Genomic DNA, 10,423 nt, shown 5'->3' on the forward strand with positions numbered 1-10,423 from the left:
CTACCTCAGGAAGAAGAAGAATTTACTGATGGGGACAGAACACTATAGGGGGGTTCCTTACGGCCCCTTAGTGCCCTAGCAATGATTTCTGGCACCTCTCCCAGTCCCGTGAGACCCATATCCTCCCACTTCTTAAGCACTCTTGCATGCATTTGTATTTTCTTTGGAAATTATTCTCTGGTGGGTGATTTCCAGATTCCACCCTGCTTTTTGGACCTTTCCCCCCTGGAATATTCCTCTCCCTCCAGGCAACACCACAAAGGTCAGGGCCCAGAGCTGAGGTTTAGCCGCAGGGTTGCGCAGCTCTTCGTAAAACACATTATTGGGTACCACCAGAGGGCTGTAGTCCTACAGCAGGAGCAGGTTGTGGGCTGGAGATTCAGTACCACACGCACCAGTTCCCAACACCAGTAGGATCAGTGATTCCTACAGAGAGCTGCCTCTGCAGGATGGAACAAGCTGGATTTTGTCCCGATTGCAATAGTCGAAGTGCTGCAAACAAGCCGCTGCTTCTGCTCAAGGGCACCAAACTCTGCTGTGGGTCAGGATCAGCTCCTCCATGGTGGTGAACGTGCTGCTGTTGTGCTGTGTATCCCCTGCATTGCTCAGGACATGCACCCCCCCAAAATGAGCTCAAATAAACACCCCAAAGTAGCAGTAGCCCTGGGACAGAGCCTTTGTTGAGCTCCCACTGTAACAGCAGGTCAGCAGAAGATCTGCTGCACAGCCCTGGTGTTACGCTGTGCTCTTCAGAAGGCTAGGCATGATACAAGGAATCAGAATAAAGAAAATTACAGCATTCATTTTCTGTAGCGATCATAAAATAAAATTATTGGTCTGTTTTGTAGTGGCAAGTCTGCAGTAGTAAATAACTAAGCTTCCCAATTGCTCCACTGAGTTAAACAGAGATTCCGCCCCCCCCCCCTTCATTTTGACTATCACCCAGAAGACATACGACTCTGAAAGACACCCTTTTCAGTCAAAGGATCAGAAAATGGGCTAAATTCTCACAATTTTGTTTCTCATTTTCTACTTTCTTTTTAGTCTAGCCACTTGGGGTTTTTTTTGTTTCTCTTTCTGAATAATGCATAAAGCAGCAAAGGACAATATATCAAAAAGAAATCAGATCTCTGGAAGATGACAGTTGGTTTAAACCTCAGACTCCTGGGAAAAAGTGGAACTGAGGAAGGCAAGAAAAAAAAGTTTAAAAATTGAGCTAATTGCTGATAACGCTTCTTTTAGGATTCAACATCACCTGACTGGGGGCCCCCATCCATACACCTCATTCTTTAACAATATTGCTTATTTGGAACGACAGAACATTTTTAAGATACTCTGATATGTCTGCAAGTTTTCATCCTGAAACTGCTGAAAACTGAAATGCCCATTTTGTCTTTGTAGAAATAGCATTTGCTTGTTAAGATGTTGATTCAGAAAACCTAAGTAAACTGTGACTATTTTCTTAGCACTTCAGAATGAAAAACAAGCCTGTTTTTCAGAATGCCTCTTGGGAACAAAATATTTCAGCCCAAATCTTCCTATGGAAGCTTAGGGTTTTTCCCATTTTCCTTTTTCAGGGGAAAAACACTGTAATTGATACATAATTTTGATGGGGCCAATAATATGCTTCACAATACAGAAGAGAGGAAATACAGTTTTCTCCCTGAAGACTTTGCATTACAAGGAAAGGAGAATACACAGCATGCTTCATAAACCACACGGCCTTTCTTTCCCCCTAGGAAAAACTGAGTAGGAAGCTCTGTTTTCTGACAGGGTGTGTGATCTCCTGGGGGAAATGGAAAGGTAGTTGAACTGAACCTAGACTCCACTTGAGCCCTGTGCAGGCAAAAATCCGAATTCCTGTAACAGGCAGAACAAGGAAAACAGGAGCCAGAAGAGATGTACAACCTTTGCTGGAAAAAATACCCTTAAGTGAAGTAGCACAATTGGGGAAGGGAGACAAGGAGAAAAGAGCCTGAAAAGGGGTCAAAAGGAAAAACTTAATTTTGGGCTGGTACAGAACAGCTGTCTTCATACACCAACCTGGCTGTCTGGGGAGCGCTACTAATAGTGATGCAGAGTGGTGGGAGATCCGGCTTGGCAAAAGGGGCCAGGAGCTTCCAGCAGACTGGGAAAAGGGGAGGAGGATGGTTTGAATCCCTGCTTCTCTCCTGCCCCTGCCCCAGCAGCAGCTCGGTGTGAGGGTCTTGCTAAAGACAGATAGCTACCTCCAGCCGCCTTCACAGGGGAAGAGGAATAGGACCACAGGCTACACACATTCCAGCACATGGAAGTCTGAAAAGCTGCCTCTTACAGCTACCAAAATCACCTGCCACCTGGGTTAAACCAGCATTCGGAGCCAATGAGCCCTTCCCCAACCTCATGGACCAAAAAGAGGAACAAGACAGAGGCTGGGCACTGGTCCCTTCGCTCCCCAACAGCACCAGAGTGCACACAGCATCCCTTCCCTGCCCCCGGTGCCAGCAGCTGTTCGTTCTTTTTCCTGCCCAGGAACCCACATTCTGAACCCAAACAACTGGCAGAGGACGAAGTTTTTCCTAAAGGCATCCATACGGGGGTGAGGGCATGCATGTGTGTGTGTTTGCTCACTTCAGAGAGCTACTGTCAGACACCCCAGCGATGTCTCATCATGGTGCTGGAGCTGAACACAGTCACAAAATGAAATGAATCATTACACTTGCTCAGCACGGAGAAGATTGCAAATTTTAAACACATGCCATTGATTTTTCTTTTGCCCCCTTGGATCTTTAGCAGAGAACTGCTAAATCCTGCCTTAAGCTTCTGGAAGTTAATAAAACTAGGTAAGATGCTTGAATTCTCTCTGGTAGCAAATATATAATGAAAGATACTGAGCAGGGCTGATTTCTACTGGATCATGCCTTCAGTGCATCATCACCAGAGTGAACCAGACAGCTCCTAATTCAAAAAGTAATTTTTAAAACCCGCACTGTCCTTCTGGACAATCACTCAGCCTCTCAGAGCTGTCAAAGGCAGTCTAGCAACAGCTGGAAACTTAGAGGGGGAAAAGTAAACAACCCAGAGGTTTGTGTCTTGGGGACAGGAAACCGAGACTTCACCAATTGCAACAAAACTGATAAAACTGAGAGAACTTTTTAAAAACCACACCAATTGGCACTGTCTTCTACCCACACATGGGTAGTGTTTTCTTCTACTTTTCCCCTGATTTCTTTTCACTGAAAATGAAAACGTTATAGGACACAATACTTGAAGGATAAATTAAGGAATTTTGAGTAAATGAGCGCTGCACACAAAATTATTTCCCTTTCTGTTTGTATTGTTTTTCAGTCCCACTTGCCACGAATTCCATTAAACAGAAAACATTATAAAGCACTTTGTTAGTTCTCCCTCACTGAAAGTTCAGAAAACAAAAAGATAGTGTCTGTGACTGGAGTAAAAGATCTAAATAATGCTTTTTAGAAATGAAGCCCCTACTATTGTTGAAGCAAGAGTACATCTGTTCCCCGCCATCCATGTCAGTTGCAATGGTACAGCAATCAGCTTGGTATTGTTCCTATGGCATAAAACTGGTTAGAGGACATGCAGGCTACAAATACAGAAAGAAATTAGTTGATGCATATTGGGGAAAACATTAGCTATTGCCACAAATCCAAGCTTTTCCATGTTATAAAGCCATTTACAAAATCTCCTGTTCATCTCTGATTGGCTGCATCAGGGAGGAGTTGGCCATGGTCACCAGCATTCACTGGTACTTCGGTAAGAATGAGAGTCCAGTGTTTTCCCAGTCTGTTTCTGGCTGGTTCCTGCTGGGAGCTGCTTGCCACAAAGGGCTTGGGTGACTATTTCAGATTTTGGGGGAATAATGACAATGCTTGCTTGACTGGTCTCGGGGTATTTGCAGAACAAGTTCCCGGAGATACCAAGCGCTTCTCCAGCCACTCCTTCCTCCCAATAGGTAGTAAGTCTTTCTGGCAGCTGAATTACTAGGGTATAACTTTTTAGGAACCCCTAGGCATACAAACAGAGACATGAGAAGAAAGAGACCACCCTGTGGGTTCACAGGTCCTCAAAGGACACAGCAGAAGTAGACCTGAATGTGGGATTTCACCTCTGTACCTCCCACCCTCGGCTGCTCTGCAAGGCTACACCATCACTCTTCTGGGTCACTCCTTCAATGTGTCATCACACTCACTTCTGAGCTGTGCAGCTATTTCGAGACAGGATAGGTAAGAGCCAGCATGGCCAGGAGATACTTCATTACCCTGCCTGGTGATTGCTCATCTCACAAATAAATGGCCACTTTGATTTTATTTTTTTTCTGGGAGAGTGGGGTGTGTGTCTTAGTACAGCCTGTTATGAATCATCTATTTAAACACCTCACCATCTCTCTGACTAAAATGCACTTTAAAGCCACCGTACTTTGCAAACAAAGTGCTTGTTGGAAAACTTAGGAGTGGCACTCATAATGTGAAGTGCATACCTTCATCTGTCTCTAGCTTCAGAATGGTGCCAGAAAATGCCTCTTCAAGGGCATGGTCCTAAATAGCCCTGTAAGTGATCTGCTGCTTTTCATCCACTCGTGCCCCGTGCCAGTGCTGCTGCGGACTGAGTCATTGGAGATTTCCTCATTGGTACCTTTGTCATCAAGCCTCCAATCTTGGCTGCATCCAAATACCAACAGCGATAAGAAGGGAAGCAATCTTGGGGTGGCTGTCAGTTGGATCAAGCTTCTGAAATGAACTCAGTCAGAATCAGGAAAAATCTTCTCAGCAGAGAGAAAGACCACCGTTTTCTTTCCTTTTTGAGATCCCCCAGACAGATGAAAAGACAAAGACTGTTTCTTTAAGAAAATAATAATACTAAAAAAGGCAGCTTTCCCTACAAGATCAGAGATGTGAACAAATGCAGACTATTAGAATACAAATATTTCTCTAATTGGGCTTATCAAGGTGCCTGTCACGTTGTGAAAACACACTCAAATCACTGCTCCACTGTTGAGAAAAATAATTACTTGTTTCCTTGATTAGATTGCTCTGTGAATACTGGCTAATCATAAACCTTCCAGAACATAAAAAAATGCTCAATATGTTAAAACAGAAACTACTTGTGTCATAACAAACCATCCAGCCTGAGGCTACAAACACAAACACAGAGCATCATCTGCTGCCTGTCTCTATAAAGTTAATAAGGTGTATAGAAAGGCTCATACAGCCCATTATCATCCAAAAAGGCTGCTATGAAGTTTTCCGCACAAAATGGAGCAGATTATTATGCAAATAAATCCTAGGGTCAATTTATGGCTGTTTGCAGCTGGCGAGGGACCGGTTGCCTCTTGAATTAATGCAAGAGGCATCGGCACTGGTTTTGTGCAAGACGACAACTGTGATCCTCAGTCCTTTGGGGGTGGCAGTGGAAAAAAAAGCCAACGTATCAGGATTCTGCAGATTAAATATATGATATAGGTTGCAATGTAGGAACACAGAAGCAATGCTAAGATCTCTGGCAAGTGGACGTCCTGTTTCGGAAGAGCCATACTGTCCTGTCTGTACTCACCACTAACGACCCTTGCAGCAAAGCAGACATGCTGAACTTCAAGTTCAATTACTTCATGAAGTAACGCTCCTAACGCTCCTAATGCCATGGCCTTTGCTTTCCAAGCATGAAACATGTCACTCAGTGTTCATTGCGGGACTGCTCAACAGCCTCCTGTGCTGACTCTGCCTAAACATCAAGTGTTTTTCACAGAGCAAACTTTTGGTCTCAGGTTAGTCCTTTGAGCAGTCTCACTTCTTGAAGCACATGAAATAAGCGCACCCTGAACCATCCTGAAGAATCCATCAGAGCCTAGTACCCAACAAAAGGAGACCAGTTATAATTTACTCTGAAATCACCGCATCAGAACATGTCCTAAACAATCAAGGCAAATTCTCTAACTCCAGTCATGCAGAATTACTCTGGGTTCACTGCCAGATCCCCTAAACATGGTATTATTTTGTGACCCCTAATACAAATGTAGGAAGTGGTCATTACTATGCAATTATCTATGTCATTTAAAGGACATGTAGTAGGGACAGAGAGACCTCCAGCACCAGCTGGAAGGAAGGACACCAAGTACTCCATGACAAGATGCATTTTGGGATTAATTCCTATTTTCTCCACGATGCTACAAATTCCTTCTGATGCTTGGCAGGTTGAGTCAAGGAATTTGAAAAGATCTGCCAGGAAAGTATGAATTCTCATTGCTGCAGAGAGAAAACAGAATTGAGGGAGACAAAGGAAAAAAGCAGCCTTTAAATCTTCTGGTGGTTCTCAGGCATGTAGTACAGCCCTTCCCCTGTTGTAGTCCTTGGCCATGGCCACCACTGGTTACAGCTCCCTGGGGAAGGATGTGGCCCAGCAGCACCGATGTTTGCAGATGCTGGTGCTGCTCCTCACGCTGACTCCTGGTCCCTCTGTCACTGTTGTACCCCTGGTGTCCTTGGGAGCAGAGGCGGGTAACGCTTCATGTCACTTCTTATCTGCATTTCCCTTATCTTCCAGCTCCTGACTCACATCTGAACAGACTGTGCCCAAGTTACATGTTCCCAGTTGTCTTGAGGTGTCTGGACCAATTCATCCTTCTGTCATCCCTTATTTTTAGCATATTCCCCTCCACCTCATTCATGTGCTCTTGCTCTAAGACCACACAATTTTTATTTTGACCTTATCCTTTGCTTTCTGAAACTCAAACTCCTTCTAGCTCAGGGCTGGACTTGCTGGTTTTTGTATGCAACCTTCCACATATATTTCTGCTGCATTTCCTTTGATGACTATTGCCACATCCACTGCAACGCTGTCACTTCACAACTTGCCAAACCTGACTCACATAACATAACCCCATTTTTTGAATTTTTACTCTCAGCATTCCTATTGGTTTTGCACATACAAGCCATTTCATGTAAAAAATTACTTCTTGCTGACAAATAATTTATATAAAAGTATGGCTACTGTCTTCAGAAAGTATTTATTAGCACAATCTATTAGCATTGGTAGTGTTTTACTGTAAAGCTCAAATCATTATGAATCAGCTGATGATATACAATTTTCTTTCCGGTGTCTCATATAATTTAATGGCTTCATCAAAAGTTCCAAAACTAACAGGGGCCAGATTGAACTTGAACTACTCAATTTCATGAGAATGTGAAAACTTATTCCATAACAATTTTCCATAAGGTGCATACAAAAACACAGAGCAGATATTTCTGGGAGTTTCACTGGCATTTTCTGTAACCCATCTTGCATGTTCCTGGAACTATCAAGAGGTTTTTCAAAACCAAAAAAAACCTGGAATAAAAATTTTCCTGTGGCTTTGTATCTGGATGAGCTTCTAATACCAATTAAAGATTAGTGGCCAAAATGTTCTTCTATCATCTTTCACTTATGTCAAGGTCTTGCAGTTCTGAAAGTGGATCTCAGGTTTCCGAGTGATAAAATGAAAAGCCAAACCAAAGTCTGTAAGAAAACAAAGTCCCACTACACACCATAACCAGTTACTCCCTCACAGGGCACTTTCAGTATAATATATTTGTTTTTAAAAAAAGAAGCATATGGCCAAAAAACTCAGAGACTACTTATTTCTCAGTTGCTTCCTGATCTTGAACCATCCCCTACAGGTTCAAAGCATTCAGCCCTTAAGTAATGAATACTGATTTTCATACATATAATTGACAGTTCATACTCTTTTTCCCTTAAATAGCTTCTCTTTAGTTTGTATTCGATGCTTCAAGCAGAATTATCCCAAAGAGGAGGCTGTGTGTTCACCAAAAAGAGTGAACTCTGAAAGAAGTGATTTTTATGTTGCTTCCTGCAGTCATTTAATGTTGGTCTTCACTGTGAACATCTCCTGTTTTAATAAAGTGTATTTATCTCCTCCTTGTGAAAGGTTTGTGCAGGGCTGAAGCATCACAATTATTCTAAATGGCATCTTGAGGCATGGTTATAACAAACTCCCTTGTTTGTGTCCTTTCATTTTAAATGGCTTGCAAATGTTAAAAACCTGACATAACAAAATAGCAAAAGAAATTACTCTAAATTATTGCTGCAACTGTGCACAAAAAGCTAGTTGCCCACAGCTATGCTTAACTCACAATTTATGTCCAGCCTGCTGCAAGGTAATGTCAGATAATGTAAATGAATCTAGCTCCAGGATGGCAAACGCGTGGCTGAATATATACGGATTTCATATACGCTGTCCCAGTTTGCTTTCTCGGGTTCAGCAGAATGCAATAATATTTTACCCTGTAAGGAAATCGATCAGGGACCATGTTTAGGCAGCAAGAGCGTAGCCGCAGGTACCCCCAGTTCCCAGAAAAAATCATCTGTGTGAACATTGCACTAAGCTCTGTTCCTGCTCCGTGCTTCAGGTCATCACAGCGTGGGCAACAGCCACCCGGCTTACGCTGCTCAGGCCAGCTCTTCAGCAGGAAAAATAGGAGGCTTCCCCTCCTACTTTTTGTTTAAATAGTGGGTGGATGCACTCTGCAGATCAGCAGGCTACCTGCAGGGCTCTTTTCTGTTAGAATTGTCAAAGCATCGCATTAACATGAAGCAGTTTCACCAACACCAGCAGCAATTCTAGCACAGGGTCCTGAACACCAAATATTGAGCAAAGAAAAACAAATATATATATATATGTGTGTGTGTGTATATAATATATATTCAGAACTTACCACTGCCTTTAACAGAAGCGAGGTTTCCTGTTCTCCACACCGGAGAGCGAGGTAATCCCCAAGAGTGACAAGGTTTAGCTGGTGGTTTTTCTGTAAAGACAAAGGGAAATATTATCCTTGTGCATGTAAAATAACATTTACACATGAACAGGAGAAATCTTTCATATCTTGCAGCTGTTTTCCTACACTCTGTGGAAGGGCTGGTGCCCTTTCTGTTAGCCTGCAGACTAAAATGGCTCATCAGTGCCATGAGATGTCATTTTTAATATGTTTTTCCAGTTCAAAGTATTCAAAATACCCTGTATGCATCTGGTGGCTGCATTGAAAGCCATGCCGGTGATTTTTTACAGCAAAAGTCCAAGCTGTGCTTTGCACACACTGGGGTCCAAAGCACCATTATATGGCATTGGAGGGCTGTGTAAGGAGGGAAGAGCTAAATCTGGGGCAGTCGCATCCCACTGTCATCCTTGGAGTCACATCCCTTGGGAGTGACCTATCCCTCCAACCACCCCCTGTGCTTTTGAAAAGCAAAACTGGTCAGCATTCAATCTGCTACAGCAATTGCCAGGTTTGGCTGTTCCTTTAGCCTTGCCCTTTCCAGCACACACACACACAACAGTGCTGTGTTTCAGGTAATTGCAGCTTTTTCCCTTCCCCTACTGCGGAGGCCACGGCCTGACACACTTGAAGTGAGCAGCACGCCCACACCAGCACATCCTATTCCCTTTCCTCTCCATTTATTACCTGCTTCTGAATCAATCACAGCTCAATCAAATCAAGGGGTGGGGCAGAGTCCCTCAGGGCGTACAGGCGTGGTAATTCCCACAAATACATGGTGTTATTGATGGCACAAGCATCTACAAGGCATCTTTGATCAGACACACCCTTTTCTGGCTGGTGTTGTTCACACGGTGACATAGTCAGATTTAAGGATATATAAGTCAGGGAGATTTCCTTAAAATTTTTTGCATAGTCCCACAGTTTGCCCCTATATATATTCAGAACTTACCACTGCCTTTAACAGAAGCGAGGTTTCCTGTTCTCCACACCGGAGAGCGAGGTAATCCCCAAGAGTGACAAGGTTTAGCTGGTGGTTTTTCTGTAAAGACAAAGGGAAATATTATCCTTGTGCATGTAAAATAACATTTACACATGAACAGGAGAAATCTTTCATATCTTGCAGCTGTTTTCCTACACTCTGTGGAAGGGCTGGTGCCCTTTCTGTTAGCCTGCAGACTAAAATGGCTCATCAGTGCCATGAGATGTCATTTTTAATATGTTTTTCCAGTTCAAAGTATTCAAAATACCCTGTATGCATCTGGTGGCTGCATTGAAAGCCATGCCGGTGATTTTTTACAGCAAAAGTCCAAGCTGTGCTTTGCACACACTGGGGTCCAAAGCACCATTATATGGCATTGGAGGGCTGTGTAAGGAGGGAAGAGCTAAATCTGGGGCAGTCGCATCCCACTGTCATCCTTGGAGTCACATCCCTTGGGAGTGACCTATCCCTCCAACCACCCCCTGTGCTTTTGAAAAGCAAAACTGGTCAGCATTCAATCTGCTACAGCAATTGCCAGGTTTGGCTGTTCCTTTAGCCTTGCCCTTTCCAGCACACACACACACAACAGTGCTGTGTTTCAGGTAATTGCAGCTTTTTCCCTTCCCCTACTGCGGAGGCCACGGCCTGACACACTTGAAGTGAGCAGCACGCCCAC

The sequence above is a fragment of the Calidris pugnax genome, unplaced genomic scaffold (genome assembly GCF_001431845.1).
Source record: "Calidris pugnax isolate Ruff unplaced genomic scaffold, ASM143184v1 scaffold31, whole genome shotgun sequence".
In the NCBI taxonomy this organism is placed as follows: domain Eukaryota; kingdom Metazoa; phylum Chordata; class Aves; order Charadriiformes; family Scolopacidae; genus Calidris; species Calidris pugnax.